The 23284-nt window shown below is 38.5% G+C and overlaps 1 long non-coding RNA gene across 1 annotated transcript in view; it reads right to left on the bottom strand.

Moving 5' to 3' along the window:
• Window positions 1-21540, bottom strand: part of LOC149166067 (uncharacterized) — a 36520-nt gene extending 14980 nt beyond the window's left edge. Inside the window, exons 1-6 of the long non-coding RNA XR_016260830.1 lie at window positions 21001-21540; window positions 20050-20853; window positions 19778-19892; window positions 19496-19632; window positions 18928-19171; window positions 18740-18826 (exon numbers count right to left, since the gene is read on the bottom strand). This is a non-coding gene — a long non-coding RNA (uncharacterized LOC149166067). The remainder of the gene's footprint in view (window positions 1-18739; window positions 18827-18927; window positions 19172-19495; window positions 19633-19777; window positions 19893-20049; window positions 20854-21000) is intronic.
• Window positions 21541-23284: the final 1744 nt, after the last annotated feature.

Here is a 23284-nt window from a genome sequence, read left to right as displayed (position 1 = left end):
ACCCTATGTGGACCCAGTGGACGAATGTGGACCCAGGTGGGAGGAATGATGAATGGGGTTATAATGAGCGAAAGGGGAGTGATATATGTGGATGAGGGAGCGGGACCACAACCAAAATCAAGGTTTCCCATGAAGTACCATCCCTAAAGCCCAAATGTCAGTAAAAGATATCCCACGGGACTAGGGTCCAAGGTTAACATCCAAAAGAGGTCTAGGGGACAAGAGCACAGACCTAGCCCACTCTTTCTGTCGAATCCCCCCATTAATCCATGCCCAAAAGTTTCCATGATAGATAAACTACAATATTCAATTACCAAATGGCAAGGCATATCTTCAGGTTTGGGAGGCCCACCTTCAAACATACGACCATGACAGATGAGTGAGGCACCACATCGCTGGCTCAAGCGGCAGAGAAGTGGCACAACAAGCTAGTTGGTGGTTGCAAGGGGCAGCAAGCTGCCGGTTCAGGACCATCTTCTACAACAAACAACAACAACAACCAAAAAAAAAAACTAGGGATATCACCCACAAAATTGTGGGTAACAAGTACTACAACAACATCTTACGTGTATCAATGAAGTTTTCACTATCCAATTGTTGTGTAAATTGCAGATTTTAATTTTAGCCATCTACGTTTTTCATGAATTGTTATTTACATCTATACATTGTTTTGCTAGATTGACTCAAGTGATTTAACATCGTAATCGAAAATAAGAGTTGTTTTACTCCTATTATAACTATGGTAAAAATGGGTTTTCAAATATGGTTTGTGCATTATAAAATTGCCTCAAAAGGTTGAAACTTATCAAGTCACTTTGATATCTTTTCTCCCTAAGTTAATTCAATCTACCTTTAAGTTTGGTTGTGAGTATCATCCCGCCCACCTAGGTTCAATTCCAACAAGCGACATGTTAAGCTAGTACAAGTATATTATTGTAACAATTATTACCCTTGTGTTGACAAAGCCTTGAGTTTCTACAAAATCAAGCTTACGCTCGATACCATCCCTGGAATAAACTCATGTGCCGAGTGTTTTAAAAACCAAAACTAGTCTTCGAACCAACCACCCATAAATCCAGGGTTTGAATTAGAATAGAATCAAACCAAACTCAATGGGCCAATTTAAAAAGAAAAACATAAAATGATTATTTTTTAATTGAAAAAAATACTTTTTAAGATTCCAAACCATTAGAGACAAGATATGCAAAGTTTTCTCATCTACATACCATGAAGGTTGAATATATCAAAATGGCATCAAGTACAATACATATCGATGACAAAATGCATAATCAATGAGCATCTAGATGGCCTCTAGTCCAAAAGCCATGCTGCAAGCTACTAGATCACTAGCCTACCACAAATCACTGATCAACTTAATTACTCATCAAACTCATCGCCACTACTAGAAATGGGATCATCGACAAGAACAACATAGACATCATCTAGCTCAAAGTCTTCAAACTCCTCGAATTTTTCAACCTTATAATATAGTAGAAAAAGCTTATTATTGTTGGAGGACCTTTATGTTATTTGCAAACTTTTCCACCTTCAAATAATAGATGAAACAAGCCGCATATGCTAAAAAACAACACCCTCAACTGCTTGTATCATAGCGCCAAAATTACAAAGGGTGCAATATGACTACAGGATTCAAAATAAGTGGCTCTCTCTCTCTATATATATGTGTGTGTGTGTGTGTGTGTGTGAACACACACAAAATGTTGGAAAAACAATATTAGGCCAATCGACCTACTATATACCATAGGCCCTGGGGCAACCTATAAAATGCAATGGTATTGCAAGGTCGACTTAAGGTGTAATATCTGAAGTAAAATTAATCCAAGTTGACCTTTCGAGTTGAACATTTTGGGCAATTTGATTAGAGCCAACCTCTATAGGTTTGGATATTCATATTGGTTTAAGGGGCACCCCTTTGAAAGGTTTTCTCATATAAAGGGGCCCACCCATTCTTTAGAGGTTTTATTTGGATAAATGATGGAAGATTGGCATGGTGCATCTCTTAGAGGCTTTGACATTTCATCTTGAAACAACACATAATCAAGACTTGGGATTTTTCTTATACAAGAGGTGAAAGGAACAATCCCTTTTGGAAACCCCTCTATATGATGCATTGGATGTTTTGGGGGCTTGTGCACCCGCATTCGAGAGAGACTAGAGGATTTTGGTGGTAGGTTGAAGGATTTTTTCAACATGGGCAAGCCTTTGGAGGCTAGAAGTTGTGCTAAAGGCCCCTATAATCCCCTCATTCATGGAAATGGGTCAAGATGATGCATTGGATGTTTTGGGGGCTTGTGCACCCACATTCAAGGGAGACTAGAGGATTTGGTGGCAGGTTGAAGGATTTTTTCAACATGGGCAGGCCTTTGGAGGCTAGATGTTGTGCTAAAGGCCCCTATAATCCCCTAATTCATGGAAATGGGTCACTTTTTTACGGCTTTTTCCAACATTGAAGGGCGGTAGTAGTAAAAGCTTATTATTGCTGGAGGACCTTTATGTTATTTGCAAACTTTTCCACCTTCAAATAATAGATGAAACAAGCTGCATATACTAAAAAACAACACCCTCAACTGCTTGTATTATAGCGCCAAAATTACGAAGGGTGCAATATGACTATAGGATTCAAAATAAGCGGCTCTCTCTCTATATATATGTGTGTGTGTGTGTGTGTGTGAAGACACACAAAATGTTGGAGAAACAATATTAGGCCAATCAACCTACTATATACCATAGGCCTTGGGTCAACCTATAAAATGCAATGATATTGCAAGGTCAACTTAAGGTGTAATATTTGAAGTAAAATGAATCCAAGTTGACCTTTAGAGCTGGACATTTCAGGAAATTTGATTAGAGTTGACCTCTATAGGTTTAGATATTAATATTGGTTAAAGGGGCACCCCTTTGAAAGGTTTTCTCATATGCCCACGGGGTTTTGGATTGACGGTGAATGGGTGTACTGTTAAGGCACTCCTTGTGATATGTCACTAGTTCAAATCCCTGTGGGTGCTTACCTACCAAAAAAAAAAGTTTTCTCATATAAAGGGGCCCACCCATCCTTTAGAGGTTTTATTTGAATAAATGATGAAATATTGGCATGTTGCATCTCTTGGAGATTTTGACACTTCATCATGAAACCACACTTGATGAAGACTTGGGATTTTTCTTATACAAGAGGTGAAAGGAGCAATCCCTTTTGGAAACCCTTTAGATGATGCATTGGATGTTTTGGGGGCTTCTGCACCCACATTCGAGGGAGACTAGAGGATTTTGGTGGCAAGTTGAAGGATTTTTTCAACACAGGCAGGCCTTTGGAGGCTAGATGTTGTGCTAAAGGCCCCTATAATTCCCTCATTCATGGAAATGGGTCACTTATTTACGGGTTTTTCCAACATTGAAGGGCGGGCCTTTGGAGGCTAGATGTTGTGTTAAAGACCCTATAAACCCCTCATTTATAGAGATGGGTCACTTTTTGAGGGGTTGTGCCCCTTCACTTCGTACATGTGGCATGAATGCCCTTTACATTATGTAATTTAGATTAATTAATTGAATAATAGGACCTTTTTCCCTTCATAGGCTAGGATTAGGAGCATTTAGCCTAGGAAATTAATATTTTAATGTAAGGGAAGTTGAAGACCTCTATATATAGTGGTGCACTTCCTCTCATTTTCTCATTGTTGGACGATGGCTGAAATCCCTACAAATGTAAAAAATTTGAAATTTTCTCTTGTTTCTTAATTTTGGCTATGGATGGATGAGTTGAGAAACTTCTTAAGGAGTTTCTGTTGGTCTGGATAGTTTTCTTTCTTAATGGATATTGGTAGATCTTGATGAGGAAAGCCTTGTTGATGTGGATAGATTTCTTTTCATGGATGATTATAGGTGAATTTTGATGAATGCTTGATAAATTGAGTAAGCGATTTTTCTTTATCTTGTTCAAGTTTATTGATAAGGGTTATTAAATATTCACCTTAGGTTTGCTGGTATATTATCTCATTCTTCCTTTAGCAAGATTTTTATCAACTTCCTTTGATGTAACCTAAATGAAACTCCCTCTATTATTTATCCTTGAAAATTGTAAGGTCCTTATCCCAAGCCTCTAAGGTACACAAACTAGTCTACTCTAGTTCTTGAAACTAAATCTACTCCAAGCCTCTTTGGAATTCTCCTAAAGCTCTTTTGAGATGACCTAAGTTGAGCTTGCTCTCCCTTGTCCCATCTTTGAAGATTGAAGGATGCCTAGGACAAACCTCAAGGGCACACAAGTTAGTTTTCTCTAGTCTTTGAAACTAAATCTACTTCATTTCAATTTGATTGTGTTGTTCATTGACCCCATATGCTCCAAAAAATATATATTGGCAAGCCTTGACCCCATACGCTCTTGAAAATATATTGGCAAGCTAAGGAATTGATCTTCTATCCTCCATCACCCTTTTTATCCATAAACCATTTAAACTATTTTGTTGGCATTTTACTCTCCTAGTGATTCCTCGTATGTGTTTGGGGACCTTTCCCTTTGAAGTCAAACCTAGAAATTCCCTCAAAAAAACCCTAGCAATCCTATCCACCTTAAAACTTAATGGTTCAATCCTTTGATTGGTAGTATCTGAAGTAGAAACCTTAGGGGGCTCTTGACATGGTTTGATCACAACATTAGATCCCTAAGTTCTATTAGGGAGAAGCTCTAAATCCCCCTTAGAGTTGGAGAAGAGCTGGCCAAAAGTGAGAAGAGGGTTGGTGAGGTGACACTTTGATCCCATCTTGAGTGAAGTGAGAAGAGGGTTGGTGAGGTGACACTTGATCCCATCTTGAGTACAAAAGATTCTAGACTTTATCTTTTGGACTTTATGTCAAGAAGTGTGTGAGATTTTATTGTAACATTTTAATGTTGATGTCGGTAATAAAATCCATTTCTTGGAAGACGACATTGGATGAAGCTCAATCTTGAAAATCCTTCCATCTAGGTGACTCCTTTGGAAGAATGAAGTCCTTATTCTTTGAAGACTTATGTGACTCCATTGACGTAGGTGACTCCATTGGAAGAATAAAGTCCTTGTTCTTCAAGGACTTTGAAGACTTGATGCTTGTGAGGTGAGATAAGCATCATTGTGAAGGCATTTAATTACTCACCTTGCCAACTTCAATATGAAAAAGGTATAAAATTGCATTTATCATCAATTTTGAATTTGCATGGCAAGATGGCTCCTTAGGTTTTGCATGTTTTATTTTTAACGCTAAACATTGACAATATGACAGGATACGCAAATAGGCCTCCCTAAAAATCGATGAGAGGCTTCCAAATTTTGATGGTGTCTATTTAGTTGTTGTCCCACATGCATTGGCATTCATGGGAAATATTTCAACATTCAAGGAAAAACATGAAAATATCATGATGAGATAATTTGTTCATTCTTTGGGACAAGGAAATAATGATTGGCTTAGACACTCTTGTAGTCCAAAGATCATAGCCTCGTTGGCAACCCTTGTTGAAAGTTTTATAAGTGTTGGGCACAAGATGCCAAAGTTCTGAAGACAGTTACAAAGAGCTATTGGCTTCCTTAAGGAGGAAGATCTGCTTGGTTTCTGGGAAGGTCATAAAGGCATTGCTGAGTATGAAGATGAAGACAAAGCACCACAAGGGAGAGAGCTCTTTTTGTGTCCTTTGAAGAAATTGAATCACATGATAATGAGTTTGTTGTCCCAAAGGAACAATTTTGTGGCAGCAATAATAGAGATGAAGACATTGTTGAAGAGTTTGAACAAGACATCACTACCATTGTTATTGAAGAGTATGTTTTTCACACAGAAAACTTGTTTACTGCTCCAGTTTATGACAGGCAGGTAGTTGATGAAAAAAAGCCAAATTTTCACCCATGTCATTTGCATGAGTTCATCTCATCTCACACAAGAGAAAAGCCTTCCTTTGTATTCTTTAATGAGGACCCTGATTGTGATAAAAATAGTGAAGGTCATAGTGAATATAGTAGTCTGTGGACTAAGCATCCTTGTGAAGACTATCCATTTGTCAATTTCCCTAGGCAGAAAATAAGAAGCAACAAGCTAATAAGAGTCCTAAATGTGAAGGAAAATAGATTAATCATGGCCTAAACATGGACAACCCTGGGTGCTGTAGTGATAGCGCTGCACAAACTTTTGATGATACTGAGTCTATTACTAATTTTGATGTGTAAGAGGGTGATGTTAATAATAGTTCTCCAGTGGAAGTACCACAAATCTGGAAAAAGGAAGAAGGTTTCTTTTATAGGGAAATTATATTTGCTGCCTCTTAGGACTGTCTATGTGACAACCATCATAGTCTGAAATGTAACTAGCAACATAACCAGTATGATAGAAATTTTTGGCCAAATTGGTAGCCCAGATTATAATGAAGAGGATGCCAATCCTTTTCAAGTGGTATCAAGCAATTTGTAGGTTGTTGATTCTGCACACTTTTGAAGCCAATACCTCGAGGTTACAGAAAAGTTAGGTTGAGAAAAGGCAACCCATAACATGGGAAAAGCATGCTAATATCAACATTGGTGAAGTAAAACTAGAGCAGATTGCTGAGGTTGAAAGGGAAAATTCCAACCATAATGGTGAGCCACCACAAATCAAGCAAATCCCTATAAATTGTGATGAGGACAGAACTAGGGTAAGAGATGAGCTGGAAACTACTGAGAAATGTGCTAAAACTAGAACAGATCTCTGAGGTTGAAAGGGAAAATTCCGGATCTCTGTGGGCTAAGCATCCTTGTGAAGACTATCCATTTGTGATGAGGACAGAACTAGGGTAAGAGATGAGCTGGAAACCACTGAGAAATGTGCTAAAACTAGAACAGATCTTTGAGGTTGAAAGGTTAAATTCTAGATCTCTGTGGGCTAAGCATCCTTGTGAAGACTATCCATTTGCTAATTTCCCTAGGCAGAAAATAAGAACCAACAAGCTAATAAGAGTCCTAAATGTGAAGGAAAATAGATTAATCATGGCCTAAACGTGGACAACCCTGGGTGCTGTAGTGATAACGCTGCACAAATTTTTGGTGATACTAAGTCTATTACTAATTTTGATATGTAAGAGCATTATGTTAATAATAGTTCTCCAGTGGGAGTACGGCAAATCTGGAAAAGGATTTCTTTTATAGGGAAATTTAATTTGCTGCCCCTAAGGACAGTCCATGTGACAACCATAACAGTCTGAAATGTAACTAGCAACATAACCAGTATGACAGAAAATTTTGGCCAAATTATAGTAGCCCAAATCATAATGAAGATGATGCCCATCCTTTTCAAATGGTATCAAGCAATTTGTAGGTTGTTGATTCTGCACACTTTTAAAGCTAATTACCTCGAGGTTGCAGAAAAGGTAGGTTGAGAAAAGGCAACCTAGCATGCTAATAACATTGGTGAAGTAAAACTAGAACAAATCTCTGAGGTTGAAAGGGCAAATTCCAACCATAATGGTGAGCCACCACAAATTAAGCAGATCCTTAAAAATTGTGATGAGGACAGAACTAGCATAAGAGCTGAGCTGGAAACCACTGAGAAATGTGCTAAAACTAGAACCGATCTCTGAGGTTGAAAGGGAAAATTCCAACCATAATGGTGGGCCACAAAGTAAGCAAATCCCTAAAAATTGTGATGAGGACAGAACTAGGGTAAGAGGTGAGCTGGAAACTACTGAGAAATGTGCTATTAACCTGAAGCTTTGCAAAGAATCCACTGAGGCCAGCCCTGCTGGCATCATTGAAAAAGTTTTGTTGCAGGAATATGGTAGTAGTAATGAGGATTATAACTTCATTCTCAATGAAAATAAAAAGGCTACACCTGTTGAAAAGGATTCCTTTTCCCAACTGGATGGAGAAGAAGATAATGAGATTCACTCGATAGAGCAAGTAAATGGCGCAGAGTTTGGGCATCCATTATATTCCAGCACTTTGCGTGTAACAATTGGCACTGCCTCTTGTGACCGACTGTGCTTCTACTACCAGGGAGCCATTAGGGGTACAGAGGATCAAATTAGTCCTCATTATGATGAATATATGGGCTTTCATGAGAATTTATTCAGAACATCAGATTTGCAGCTCAATCACCAACATAGGAACCTTTTTGTTAAATCTCAACACATTCCAGGCTAATGATGGTTGTGATGAAGCTCATTCACGAGCTCAGTTCAAGGTCTGTGCCACTGTAGGAACTATGAAAAAAAACTATGTGAATATATTATGCATGCTCTTCTGTTTTTGGTAAACATGGATGAATGTGAATATATTATGGATGCACTTATGTTTTCGTTAAGCATGAAATTCATCCTTTTCTTTTTTTAAATTTGCATATTCATTTCTACTTAGAGATCTTCTGCAAAAGCAACAAGGAAACTTCCCAAAAAATAAAAACAAATGGATCTCATAAATTGTTCGAAAGGTTCATTGGCTCTGTGTCATCTCTAATGACATTCTTGAAAAAGTTGGTATCACTGTTTTCAGCCATGTATTTTGCAATCAGCACATATTAGATCAACTTATTCAGATGATCCCATTTGCCCTACTCCAGGCTGCAAAAGTCATCTGAAAAATGATTCTATGTTCTCTAATTGCCTTTAAGCATTGCACTTCAAGTTGATCTCATCAAGTTTAGAAGAGTTCAATGCACTAGATAATAGTATCTTGAAGGCTAAACAGTCCATTCAAACTACTCAAGGAGACTGATCCCTACCAAATTTTGACCTTCAGCTGATTAAAGCAAGCTATTGGTATAAGCCAAACATGTCAAGGAAGCAATTTGTATTCATTGATGATGTCATCATTCTTTTAGACGAATATTTTGTTGTCCCTAAAAAAACAAATACAAATGCCTCTTTGAGAGAGAAGCCAGCATACAAGCAATCACATTTTGACATGGCTTTGTTTTCTTTAGCAATCAAACACGGGAAAATGGTAATTACATCTTGGAGATCTTGAGGTGGCTTCACTGGATTACACAATTCATTTTAGCAACCACATGTTGAAGCAAGGATGAGATTTTGGGGTTTCCAAGTGTTCTTGAAAGGACCACTAGTCCTCAAGTTGGAACCAGATGTTACCCATCATTTTGTTGGGTAAGCATAAGGGTCATTTTGTTGGGTAAGCATAAAGGGTCCTGGACCATACCCAACAAAAATGGAACATTTATTGTGGCTATGTGCAACAGAGCTGTGGGTAGGCAGAGTTGACCATATATGTTATACATGGCCTCAAACTATAGATGCAACTATATACAAGGATGGAAGTGCCTATAGTAGATAAGGGACAGATTTCTTGTTAATCTTGCAATTGGAAAAATGGAGTCAAATGGAATCAAATACAAAGATGGCTGAGCATTTTTTAGAGTTTTCCATCATAACAAAATGACACATTGATGTTGGACCTTATGCAGCTGGTTTGGAGGCATGTTTCTATTTCATCAATCAATGATTTTCTTTGGTACGAACTATTGTTAATGTAGTTGGAGAAGACTTGATTATTATTGGTGGAGGATCCTTGGGACAAAGTTCAATGAGCCCCTTACACTAGGCTTAAGCTAATTGAGACTTTTAGAGCAGGAGCACGAGCATAATAGAAAGAAAGTAACTGCGCATCACGTTGAAATTTTGCAAACAGGTGCCACAGCAAAGAATGTAACAGTTCAAGAAAGAAGACAGAAAACCCATCGGAAAATGGCAGCTATCATATACGTCATTTACAGATCTTTCTACCTTCAAATAGCAAATGAAAGGGGCTGCATACACAGTTATCAAACCTGATAAGCAGCAAGCATATTGTACCCTGTCAAAAGGACTAATCCAATGATGCATCACTGACACATTTCAAGTCAAGGCTTGCTATATAGAGGTAATCGTTGATTCAAACCACAGAACAACACCCTTAGGCACTCATTACATAACATATAAAATATAGAGGGTGTGAACTGACTGTAGCAGGGCGCCTAGAACAATAATAATTGAGACTACCTAGAAAATTAGCTTGTTAAGGATTGAAATATTGCTAAAAAATCACAGTATTAAGATATGGGAGAAATTTATGCTTTGCATTCCCCGATGGGGGTGGTATGATGGAGGGAGCAAAACAACACCCTTAGGCTCTCGTTACATAACATAAAAAAATATAGAGGGTGTGAACTGACTGTAACAGGGTGCCTAGAACAATAATAATTCATTGAATTTGAAGACTACCTAGAACATTAGCTTGTTAAGGATTGAAATAATGCTGACTTCCCATTTTTGTTTTATTCTATATACCATAACGACCCTGAAGCTAAAAATTCACAGTATTAAGATATGGGAGAAATTTATGCTTTGCATTCCCCTGATGGGGGTGGCTATGTGTAACAGAGCTGTGGGTAGGCAGAGTTGAACATATATGTTATACATGGCCTCAAACTATAGATGCAACTATATATAAGGATGGAAGCACCTATAGTAGATAAGGGACAGATGTTCATGCATAAGGACCATGTCAGATTTCTTGTTAATCTTGCAAATGGCAAAATGGACTCAAATGGAATCAAATAGAAAGAGGGCTGAGCATTTTTTAGAGTTTTCCATCATAACAAAATGACACATTGATGTTGGACCTTAAGCAGCTGGTTTGGAGGCATGTTTCTATTTTATCAATCAATTATTTTCTTTGGTGCGAACTATTGTTAATGTAGTTGGAGATGACTTGATTATTATTGGTGGAGGATCCTTGGGACGAAGTTCAATGAGCCCCTTACACTAGGCTTAAGCTAATTGAGACTTTTAGAGCAGGAGCACGAGCATAATAGAAAGAAAGTAACTGCACATCATGTTGAAATTTTGCAAACAGGTGCCACAGCAAAGAATGTAACAGCTCAAGAAAGAAGACAGAAGACCCATAGGAAAATTGCAGCTATCCTATATGTTATTTACAGATCTTTCTACCTCCCCCAAATTCCCAATTACATGATCCTCCCTCTCATTCCAGCCCTCTTCCTTTCAGATACCCCACCAGAGCCAGGTTTCGCTCGCAGGCCCCTGACTCTCTGGGTATCGGACTCATCACCTCTCCTCCTCCTCTAAAATCGGCTAGAGGCAGACCATCCTCCCTATCCAAAGCCAAGGTACAAGCAGGGGAAGAGATTGTTTCAGGCAAACAACAGGCCATTGATCAAGTACTTAGAGCAGTGAATACCCAGGAGGCTCCTCTCCTTCAATTGTAGAGGGTTGGCTAGCCCTGCAAAAAAATTAGCCATGAGGAGACTGCTCTCAACAGAACCTATTGACATTCTCTTTTTGCAAGAAACCCTAGGTCAGGGGAGTGTCATTACCCACCTCTTGGAAACCTGGCTACCTAGATGGACTTTCCATACCCTCGATGCATCAGGGAGGTCTAGGGGGCTGGTGTTAGGAGTTAATAATCGATCTATCAGAATCTGTAATGTGTGGGGGAGTTCGGGGCACATAGGAGCTGATATATACTCCTCTGAACTCGATATTGAGCTCAGGATCATAAATATATATGGCCCCTATCACAACAGACAAGAGTTTTGGAGCAGATTCCTTGACTCTCACATTCTTCAAAAGGATAATCTCGTCGATCTAAACTTCTCCATCGGTTATGTGGAATCATGGGGACATAATGCCCAAAGGGATATCCTCTCAAATTTTTCGAGGCCAAACTGGAGGATCACAATCTCATAGATATCCCCTCCCCAAAAATATTGCCCACTTGGAGGAATAACAGATTAGGAGCAGATAGTCTCTCTAGAAGACTTGATAGATATCTCATTAAGGAGCATTTGTTAACCTTGGGCCTGGGAAATAGGCAGTGGGTGGGCTCTGGAGGAATATCAAACCATAGGCCGATCTATTTGGAAATCAGAGGAGGTATGAACAAGCCTAAAGGTCCTTTCAAATTTAATGCAGCCTGGCTGAGGGATGTTGAATACATCCACCTTGTCACAAATTACTGGAGAAATCATCCCCCAGCGGCAGAAAGGACTATATCGGAAGGTTTTGCAAAAAACCTTAAAGAACTCAAGAGCCTCTCTAAGAAATGGGCTCATAAGAAGAGGAAGCAGGAAGACCATACTCTCAAACAATCTGAAGAAGCCATCGAGAAGTATGAAAATGACCATGAAGGAATCTTCTCCTCCCCTGAGCACAAAGAGCAAATAACCTCTCTGTTGGCCAAGAGAAACCAAATCCTGAAGAACAGAGAAGAGAGCTGGAGACTGAGAAGCAGAGCCATCTGGGTGAAGGAAGGGGATGACAATACCAAGTTCTACCACAAATTTGCAAATGGGAGGAAAGCTATCAATACTATTTGGCAGCTATTAGATGAGTATGGAGAACCTGTGAACACCTTCCCCGGCTGGCAGCTATGGCCTCTACCCACTTCTGTAACATTTATAAGTCGCCACCAAATGCCACCCTGGGAGACATAATGAAGACAGCCCAACTTTTCCCAAGGTTTGTAGACCAAGATGAAAGAGGGGATTTGATTAAAGAGGTCTCCCTGAGGGAACTAGAGGACACTCTCAAATGGTTCAAGCGAGATAAAAGCCCTGGTCCGGATGGCTGGACTGTGGAATTCTATCTGGCTTTTTTTGAGACCCGGGGGACCTATTACAAGTTATAGAGGAATGCAGAACCTCTGGAAGAATGTATGAGGCCTTCAACTCAACCTTTATCGCCCTTATTCCCAAATTGGACAATCCCACATCTTTCAATGATTTCCGGCCCATATCCTTATGTAATTGTATATACAAGATCTCCAAGATTATAGCAAATCGACTTCGGCCAATCTTATCCAACCATATCTCAGCTGAACAATTTGCATTTTTACAGAATAGACAAATACATGAAGCAGTCGAAACGACACAAGAGATCCTACATTCTATCCAGACCCACAAGCTGAAGGGTATGGTCCTGAAAGTTGACCTCTCAAAAGCCTTTGATAGAGTCAACTGGCTATACCTCAGAATGCTCTTAACGCACCTGGGTTTCCCATTTGAATTCATAAGATGGATTATGAGTTGTATCACTAATGTATCATACAGTGTCCTGGTAAACGGTGCGGCCTCACCTTTCTTCCATTCCGAAAGAGGCCTCAGGCAAGGATGTCCTTTGTCCCCACTCCTCTTCTTACTCATCATGGAAGGTCTCAGTTTCTTGATAAAGGAAGAACATCGAAGAGGCAGGCTTAGGGGGATCCGCATCACTGAAGGATGCACATTAACGCACCTGCTCTTTGTGGACGATGTGTTACTTTTCCTAAATGGGAGTATAGGAGATGTGACTGCACTTCTCAATACATTCACTATATTCCTAGCAGCCACTGGCATGATGGTTAACAATGGGAAATCCTCTATAACGGCTATAGGATGCACTCCATACGAGGTCCAATATGCCCTGAGAAGATTCCCCTATAACCTACTGCATCTGGACGAGGGATTAAAATATCTGGGCTATAGATTAAAACCACATGGTTATAGGATTGTTGACTGGATCTGGCTCATAACCAAACTGGAGAAAAGGCTAAACATCTGGTATCTAAAATATTTATCAAGAGCAGGAAGACTGATACTCATAAAAGCAGTGCTGGAAGCAACTCCAGTCTACTGGATGTCTTTAGCATGGATTCCTAAAGGAATACTATCCAGAATCAAAAACCTATGCTGCAGGTTCCTGTGGAGAGGAAACCAACCCGGAAGGATCTTCGCCTAGTCAAATTGGGACTCTTTGGCACTCCCAAAGAAGTGGGGAGGATGGGGTATAAAAAGACTAGACTCTTTCTCCACAGCCATGGTGGCCAAACTAGGGTGGCAACTAGTCACGTCCTCCAGCCTGTGGACTAAAGTGGCCACATCTAAATACATAGCTCCTTTAAATATTATGGACTGGATTCAACAACCTCAGTGGACACAAGCTAGAAAATCGATCATATGGAAAGTTGTCCTCCAAGCTATGCCCCTTATCAGGGATGGACTCACATGGAGAATACAGTCAGGAGAAGCTGTTAAAATAGGGATGGACCCCTGGATTGGTTGTGGGAACGCTCACAGACTCCCACAGGAGCTCAGAGCATACCTCACCTCCAGAGGGATCACACACATTAACCATATAGCAGACAATGGCCGCTCTACTTTTTTACAACAAGCTTGGAAATCTGGAAGGACGTTACAGATCCCTCGACAATGGCAGCAGCATTGGAAGGAATACACGGGGGCACTCACAGAATCCCATATCAGGATACAGGAAGGGGAGGATGAGCTTATCTGGGCTCTCGCAAAGCACGGGAAATACTCACCTAAGGAGGGATACATAGCTCTTATAAACTCTCTGAAACCTCCGCAGTGTGAACCTTGGTGGAGAAGCATTTGGAAACTTAAAGCACCACCCAAGTCCAGACTCCTCATGTGGACCATTCTGCGTCACAAAATCCCAACAGGAGAAAACTTGACCAAAAGATCATTTCACAGACCCTTCTGGTGCGGCCTCTGCAAAGCAGACAATGAAACTGGGAATCATCTTTTTCTTACTTGCCCATGCACGAGGGAGCTTTGGAATTCTATCCACTCTCATATACCTTCCCTCCCTAGGTGGCAAGGCACAACCATTCAAGAAGCCTAGGAGGGATGGTGGTCCAATGTATCCTCGGAAAGAACAAAAAACATCCCTTTACTGACTTGCTGGGCCATTTGGATTGCCCGTAACAGAATCATATTTCAAAATTCTCCCCCCCACTGGCCAAACATTACCGCACAAATCCTAGCAGACTACCAACAGATACCAGAGGAGGAAACAAATCCAAATCCCAGGCATATCATCCCCGAGAGCATAAACCAATCCCACCCCTGGGCATACTTTGATGGTTCAGCTCAAGACATTGGCTGTGGGGGAGGCGTTGTCCTCCATATTACATCAAATCATATTTACAAAATTCAAATGGGTATGGGCAGAGGGACAAACAATTTTGCTGAGCTTTCAGCAGCAAAATACACCATACACTTTGCCTTGGAAAAACAGTGTAGAAACTTACAACTATTTGGAGATTCAAAAACTATATGCAATTGGATTAACAAAGTTACAATTTGTCATGCTTTTTCTCTGAGACACATCATGGAAGAAATTTTCAGACTTATAAATTTATTTGACACATTTACTTGTCAACATATATACAGGGAGAGGAACACAGCTGCCGATCTACTATCCAAGGAAGCAGCGCACAGGCCTATAGGCACTTGGAGCATACTGGAGCAAACTGATGGAACCTTCCATCAGTATTATCATAGACCTTTCATAGAGATATCAGATTAGTAAAGCTCAATGGGAGCTGATATAAAGTTTTGCTGTATATATTTTCCTGTGTTGTCTTTATATAAATATTTATATGAAGTTTTTATCAAACAGTTTATTTTCACATGACAGTTATTTTTTGATACTCTCTGCATAGAGTAAGTACATAAGTAATTTTGAAGATCATAGCTCAGAGCAGTGTCTTCCTGCGTGGAGTACACCTCTATCTAGTTTGAACTCACAAGGATAGGCTTCTAGCCCACAATGCAGTATATGCCATTGGCATCTGCAAAATGTAATTTTCCTCATTAATGAAAATTACGACTTTTTCCAAGGGAGACCAAGAGGGAAACCAAAAAAAATTAAAAAATAAAAAGCTTGCTGAGACCAAGGAATAGATCAAGAAATTATTTGAAACATAAAAGGAACAAATCATTACAAAAAAGGAGAATATTAATCTAAAAAATTTAGAAGAAATAAAAATGAATCTATTGGAGCAGGAAGAAGTTGAGTGGAGACTAAAGAATAGGGCTACTTGGTTGATAAAGGGCAACCAAAATACTAAATTCTTCCAAAACTACATGAAACATCAAAAATACATGGGAGATAAGTAAGAAAGATGGGAGGAAGCTATGAAAATTCTCAAAGATGGCATCAAGAGGAGAAAAGCACTTCAAAAGTTTATTCCAAGAACCTCCTAAGGCAAACATAATAGTGATTGAAGAACAACACAATGAAAAACTTGAAGCTAAAGTAACCAAAGAGGGACTCAAATCAATTCTACAACCTTTTTAAGAAACCAAATAGACTAAGTCCACATAGTTGGGCAATGAAATTTTATTTTTTTGTGACCTCCTAGAATAGGAGTTGCTGAGAGTGATAAAAGAATCTAGAGTTTAGAGTGAAGTATTATTGCATTGAATGAAACATTTATAGCTCTTCCAAAGTAAAACGATCCATAAAATTTTGATGATTATAGCCCTATCTCACGATGCAATTCTGCATACAAAATTTCAACAATAATTACAACAAATAGGCTTAGAAGAAAGAATTCCCCCTGACTTTGTCTCAAAAGCGTTGTTTGGTTTTCTTCACAATGTGGTGAGGAATAACACAACGAGGACTACATATAAGAAAAAGTAAAAAATTTCAACTATTATGATGAAATTAGACTTAGCTAAGGCTTAATATAGGGTTGGCTAGTTAGATCATGGGATTATTTTGATTCAGATTGGGATGAGATCTTAAGTAGTAAATTAGATTATGGGGTGCATTTTCTCAACTTCTTAGGGGTCTAATGTGGGGATGCCCTATGTCTCCTTATTTGTCAATGTTGGTTGCAAAAGGTTTGAGCATAATGGTGAATGCATCTAAAAGGGAAGGATATTAAAATGAGAACCTATTTCTCCTTGTCCTATTTACTATTTGTAAATGAAAAAAAATTGTTTGGCATGTAAACAGTTGTGGAAGTAGAAAAGTATAAAGAGATCCCTGAGCATGCAAAATGGATGTATGTGAATGTTCATAAATCCTTAGTGTTGTTCAATAGTCTAGAGGAAGGTAGAGAGACAATTTGCTCAAATATTGATGCAAGGTTAAAATATCTAAGGTTTTTCCGCAACCCTACTAACTACAAATTCAAGCATTGGAGTTGGCTCTGTGAAAAAATTGAAGAGAGGATGACTAATTCTTGCTACCGATGTTATCCAAAAGATGCAAGCTAACTTTGGTCAAATTAGTTTTGGAGGGGATACCTATTTATTGGCATTTTTTAGCTTTAGATACCAAAAGGAATGTTGGGAAAAAATAGAAAAAGGTACTTTAGCTTCCTATGGACAAGAAAAAGATAAAGGGAAGGAATACCAAATGTATTTTAGCTTCCAGTGGACAAGAAAAATATAAAGGCAAGGAATACCATATTTTAAGAGGAAGAAGATTGCAAAACCATAAAGAGTATAGAGGAATTAAAGAATATTCATCTATTTGACCAAGATTTAGCAACAAAAAGCTCATGGAGAATGAAAAGGTATGAAGGCTTGTGGAGAAAAGTGATGATAGCTCTTGACTCAATGGACGATTGGATTAGAAGTAAAATGAAAGATTTTCATGCAAGCAATCACATTTTGACATGGCTTTGTTTTCTTTAGCAATCAAGAACACAGGGGAAAAGGTAATTACACCTTGGAGATCTTGAGGTGGCTTCAATGGATTACAAAATTCATTTTAGCAACCACATGTTGAAGCAAGGATGATATTTTGGGATTCCCAAGTGTTCTCGAGAGGACCACTAGTCCCCAAGTTGGAACCAGAAGTCTTGGACCATAAAGGGTAAGCATAAAGGGTCTTGGACCATACCCAACAAAAATGAAGAATTTATTGTGGGTATGTGTAACAGAGTCGTGTGTAGGCAGAGTTGAACATACAGGTTATACATGGCCTTAACCTATAGATGCAACTATATACAAGGATGGAAGTGCCTATAAGGGACAGATGTTCATGCATAGGGACTATGTCAGATTTCTTGTTAATCTTGCAAATGGCAAAATGGAGTCAAATGGAGTCAAACAGAAAGAGGGTTGAGCATTTTTTAGAGTTTTCCATCATAACAAAATGACACATCAATGTTGGACCCTAAGCAACTGGTTTGGAGGCATGTGTCTATTTCATCAATCAATGTTTTTCTTTGATAAGAACTATTGTTAATGTAGTTGGAGATGATTTAATTATTATTGGTGGAGAATCCTTGGGATGAAGTTTAATGAGCCCCTTACACTAGGCTTAAGCTAAATTACAATCATGGAAATAATTACAGAGGTGAGATCTAAATCTGTAATTCTCCTTTCTGCATGTTTATAGTTTCAACATCATTGTCTGCAATGACAGTTTTCAGAAAATATTGTCATTGCAGGCAACGATGTTGAAACTAGTCAAAATCCTTTTTGACTAATTTGCAAATCTGGTGGAAGAATTTATTGTATGAAGAAATAGTTTTCTTATTAAAGAAAGTTGAAACTTCCTAGAAGATAGTTGGTTTTTAATGTTTTAAGTATTATTTGTAATTTTGTATTCATACCAACAATTGTCTATTGCCTTTGGAAGACTATTTACATGGGTCATTTTAATTAGTGTAAATTTAGTTGTTTAAGTCTGTTTGGAGTGGTAAAATCTGAGCAAGCAACAAAAGTGGCAAAGTATGTCGGGAGTGATGGAAGGAATCTATATATCTATATTTTGATTTCTTCCTAAAATATCAAATATGCACTTGTCTTCATGGAATATATATAGGTAAAGAAAAAGAGACCAAAGACTTTAAGGTAGAAATAAGTACATTTTGCAAAGACCAGAAATCATAAACTAGCCCCTTTGAATTTCAAAACACACGTCATATAATTATGTTGCATAAAATTTGATAAATTAAACCAGACATACCTGCTCTTTAGCCTTTGCTGCACCCACTACACCCATGAAGCATTGGAACTTTCATTAGTTGAATTGTTTGGGTTAAGCCTTAATTTCCTGGCCCATTGAACACAACGAAAACAAAACCAGAAAAATATAATGAGAAATATTTTAAAAACACGAAGAAAACAAAAACTCATGAGACATTGGGAGCTTACCCTTCCTTCGATGCTTTCCGGATCGACGTGTTGGAATGTGTTCCCGTCGATGGTGTTCTTTCCTTACTAATGTGTCGATCGAAGGTGTTATTTCCTTACTAACCCTCTGATACCCGTGTACGGTTTCCCGATCGATTACTAATGTCGAATGTGTTCGGCGAGATAGCAACATTTATTGCATCCACCGATCAAATCGCTTTTGCTCCCACCACCCGAAAGGAGTCAAGGGCCTAAAAAAAATTTCCTGAAAAAAAATGAGAGATATTAACCATAAATTGTAAATTACAAGAAAATATTTAACATAAATTACAGGTAGAAGTACATCCTTTGTAAAACCAGAAACTCGTACACCCTACATATGTCAGGAGAAAATGACGAGGCTTACGGGGGTTTTGAGCTCAAATAGGACTCACACTCCACCCTCTGCCTCTCTGTGAGAGGAGGGAGAGATTCAACAGTGCACATCCACCTTTATTTACGTGCATTACAAGGCACATGATAGAAATTCTTAAAAATGCTTCTGATATAATTATGTAGAAGAATAAGAGTTGAATTTAACCGAAAATACCTCCTCCTTGTCCTTCGCCTTCCCCTGCCTCCACTGCACTTCTCCTCCTCCGCCTTCCCCTGCCTCCACTGCACGTCCTCCTTCACCTTCTCCTGACCCCACTGCTAGGGCTAGAGATAATTTCCCAAGCATTGAACCTAACAAAATAAAACCAAAAGATCATGTAAAACAAATATTAAAAAAATAACAAAATCACTTAAAAAAGATTGAAGAGCCAGTGACATATTATAAAAAAAGTATTAAAAAGAGACCAAAACAACCTAAGGACAGGAAGAGATTAACTGTGCTTGTGCTTCAAATGAGGACGATCCACAGGTTTTGGACCAAAAGCTGATGGACCTTTCTCTTTCCCTCTCAGACCACCAAAATATTAAATGGCTCCTTCACATTGCTGGTTCTAAACTTTAAAAGAAATCACATTAAAATTTCATTTAAAAAATCACATTATAATTTGTGTCTAAAAATGAGAGAAATGAAGCAGTGCCCATTGTATAAGTGGAATCTGCATCGACTCTAAACTTTAAAACAAATCACATTATAATTTGTATCTTCACCTGTGCCCATTGCAACAATAGAATCTGCATCGGCTGTTTCGATTCAGATCGGAGTGCCAAACCCAGGCGTGAGATTCTGGCTATTCCTTGGGGCTTTATGCACTTAGATACCTCGCTGGTGACCGAAATAATACGAATCAGACGAAAAGGCGATGGCATCATTGATCCTTGCTTGGTACTCGGCTCGCACATCTCGATGAGGAAACTATACTTGTGAATGCTCCTTTCACGTGCAATCGGTGCTTCTCCTGCTTGTGGAAAAGGTAGGGAAAGTTGCCACTAGCTCAGATGCCTATCAGTACCTCCATTCCGCTCGTCTGCTTTTTTGGGTCTGGGTTGGACCGTCTTCATTTTCCATTCATCAACCCCAAGAAATAAAATTATGAAAACAATTGGTAACAGCGAAGCCAAGCGGAGAAAGCAACCAGAAGCTAAAATTTACCCCAAAGTAAAAAAATATATCAAAACCAAAAATCGGCATGGCCATGCTTAAAATTCAGAAGAGAATAACCAGAGAGAGCCAACAGTACCAAAATCGACGGAAACAGTAAGCCAAAAATAAAATTATAAAAAACAAAAAACAACACAGCAGACACCATAAACAACCAAAAAGACCGCCATCAACAACACAGCAGACGCCACAAACAATCAAGAACGCTGCCATCATATCGCCTGAACACTCAAGTCGAACTCTGCTCTGTCCTGCGTCCATGGCCACCGAAGAGACCATCACATTACATGAACTCCCTGTGCATCTGAACTGGAGCCACTAGTGTAGGATCGTCCGAAGCTCGTGGCTAAACTCTAACATCAAATCACCATCATCATCTTCAGTCTCTGTCTCTGCTGCTGCGTAATTAACCTCACATTCGCATTCTGAATGTGAACTTAATGCTACTATTTTTAATGTGAATTTAATGCTACTATTCTGAATGTGAACTTAATGCTCACCTTTGCTTTCATTCGAGTTTTGTGTTGTTGCAGGAAGTACATGATATTGTGCAGTAACCCCGTCCTCTTTTTGCACAAGAAAAACGGCGTGAATTACCATTATTTTTGGCTGGAAGGAACGGTGGTGGACTCAACGGCGGAATTATCTCATGATCAACCCATTCCTCTTCCATATTACAGCTTCCCACCGTCCGTCCCGGCTCGGCTTCTCAATTAAAAGGGGTTATTCCCCACCGTCTTAGGTTTGCCCGGCTCCGCTTCTCAATTAAAAGGGATTCTTCCCAGAACTGGAGGGATTCTTCCCAGAACTGGAGCTGCTCTGTAGTAAATGCCATAGGAATAAACTGTCTGGAGCTCTGTAGTAAATGCCAGAGGAATAAACTGTCTGGAGCTCTGTAGTAAATGCCAGAGGAATAAACTGTCTGGAGCTCTGTAGTAAATGCCAGAGGAATACCCTGTATTTTCTTCTGGGGTTAGAAGTCCGGTGAAACAACTCCGATGACATCCGCGTCTGCTTTGTCTCCAGGCCGACGAGGGACACATCACTCCTCTCCCGCCAGGCGTCCAAACTCGAATCGCATTTAATGAGGTCGGTGATTATATTTGTTTCATTATTTGTTTTTTTTAATTTATGCTTTTCCTGATTTATGCTTTTTTCCGAACAACCGTTTGGCTGTTTTAACCCTGCCAATCGCATTTAATGAGGTCGGTGATTATATTTGTTTCATTATTTGTTTTTTTTAATTTATGCTTTTTCTGATTTATGCTTTTTTCCGAACAACCGTTTGGCTGTTTTAACCCTGCCTTCTAATGATGACATGAATTCAAATTTTGAAAGTGACGGGACCACCACTTACCTAATTTATTTTTATTTTAAGATGAATAATTAACTTAAAATTTAGAAATAAACAATACATTTGATGGATTAAAATTATGGCATTTTAAGTTTAAAAAAAAAAAATTGATTTAACAATTAATGTTGTTAATTGTTTCTCACTGATTACACAACATTAACAAGTATGGGATTTAATAGATGTTTGGCCTAATAACACATATTTTTTATTATTTAAATTTGTGAGAATTAATATTATAGAAAATGTTTAGATTGGCCTAATAACACATATTTTTTATTATTTAAATTTGTGAGAATTAATATTATAGAAAATGTTTAGCTTGGCCTAATAACACATATTTTTTATTATTTAAATTTGTGAGAATTAATATTATAGAAAATGTTTATATAAATGGTGTTTATCATTTATTACACATTAACAACTATGGGATTTAATAGATGTTGGGCTTAATAACACATTTTTTATTAATTAAATTTGTGAGAATTAATATTATAGAAATTGTTTATATAAAGTAGATTTATTTAATCTATCAAATGTTGAGAGTGATCAAAATAGGCTACATTAATGAAGAATATCATGGGAAAAACCATGGGTTGTCAAAACTTTTAATCAAAAAATTGCTAATGTTTACATGACATGACAACATCTCTTCCATACTAGGCTAGAGAGTACCTCCAAAATTTTGATAATTTTGATTAATTCAAAATTGGATAAAATCCATAAGGGCACTGTTCCACCATGTAAAGATCTTGGGTTATTGGTAAGACTTTGTTTATAATTGAAATTTCTATTATATTCCTCTAACACACCCCCTTACATTCCTGACCCAAAGGAGGTGGTTATTATATTTCTCTCTTTTTTTAAGGAAAATTTAATTCTCTCTTGTGCAAGGTTCTCAGAATCAATATCTGGATGTTCAGTAAGATCATAGTCTAATCTAACTTTTGCCCCAAGAGTTGTATCAACAATCACAAGACTTCCAAATGCTTTGAATAAGGAAGGAGGTCTCAAGATTTCATGGGAACTAGAGTGAAGATCAAGTTCTAAAGGTTGAGGTTTTGCAATAAAGTAATATTGTCAAAACCTTGTTGTGCAAGACCTTCCATGATAATTTACCTTGTCAAAAATTATGGACCAATGACAAGAGATTAGTCAAGTATTGTCCCAACTCCACCAAGGTTCAAATTTCATAAAAGTGGTTGGCCTACCCTTGTAAGGGTGGTTAATAAGTGACAAAACCATCATAGTCATTAATTTGAACCCAATGGCCTCAATTCCCCCTTAAATTGAAACTACAAATGACACCCCAGCTACACGTGATGGCCTAATTTTCCAGAGTTTAGAGTCTCAAATAATTTGCTTGAAAACATACTCAGAGCCTAAAAGTTGTGCATTGATTGGTGAAGTAATCCTCTTCATCGTGCTATCGA

This window comes from Pinus tabuliformis, chromosome 5_1 (assembly GCF_031772625.1).
Source record: "Pinus tabuliformis cultivar Carrire ecotype Pingquan chromosome 5_1, CPIR1, whole genome shotgun sequence".
NCBI lineage: Eukaryota > Viridiplantae > Streptophyta > Pinopsida > Pinales > Pinaceae > Pinus > Pinus tabuliformis.
This window is presented reverse-complemented; position numbering and strand designations above follow the sequence as displayed.